We start from the raw sequence: 904 nt of genomic DNA on the forward strand, positions 1-904 counted from the left end.
CAGTTACTGTCTCCGTGTCCTGGGTCTCTCTGAACGCCAGGCTGCTACGGAAAATAACAGCTCAGAGTTTTTGCAGTTTGTTCCAATTTTCCACACTGACTGTCAGGGACACCAAACCACTAAAGCTTTGGTATTCTCTTTTCCTATACTAGTGGACACAACAGGCTGCACATAATCCGATCAGCACTGTGTGACGCTTCGCAGTACCAAAGGATTGCTTCAGCGGAGCGTACCTTGGCAGCAGAACTGGGAGTGTTAGAACAGTCTCCCATCACCACACGGAAAAAGGTGCTGTGATGTAACCTTCTGTGTTCTTATAAAACACCTGGAAATAAAATACAAGCATGTAAATAAAGCAATATAACTGTAATTTTAAACATCTGAAAGTATAACTGGCAAGGGTTCCCATAGTATTTGCTGACCTTGCTCCACATGGAGCAAAAATGAGTTCAGAAATTCCCCAGCACTAAGTTCCCAGTAAACTCTTGGAGGCAAAATAAGGACTGTTGGATTCCGTGCAGGAATCCTCATCTGTTTTTTTCCCTGACTGGAGAGGGGAGAAATGATATGTTTTTCCCACTGATGCTGTTTATTTGTACAAAAAACAGTGAGTGAATGCTGAGACATACCAGCTTCTGTAACTAGGAATTTAAAACTTAACCTTTATTATTCCAGGTCCCCATTCCAGGAACAGAAGGCCTTGATCCGGTCGCTGTGCAGATGGATGATACAACAATTGCTAAATAGAAAAGTGAGAGCAGTGCCTAGCAATACCATGGCCGCACAAAAAGCCCCTGGTCTTACATACATAGTCATCACTGGCATATGCTGATCAACCCTCAGCACCAGGGATCAAATGGATAAAAGTTAAACCTGGTTCAGATTTAAAAGTTATCTGTTTGAG

Source organism: Pygoscelis adeliae, unplaced genomic scaffold (genome assembly GCF_000699105.1).
Source record: "Pygoscelis adeliae isolate BGI_AS28 unplaced genomic scaffold, ASM69910v1 Scaffold160, whole genome shotgun sequence".
Classification (NCBI taxonomy): Eukaryota; Metazoa; Chordata; class Aves; order Sphenisciformes; family Spheniscidae; genus Pygoscelis; species Pygoscelis adeliae.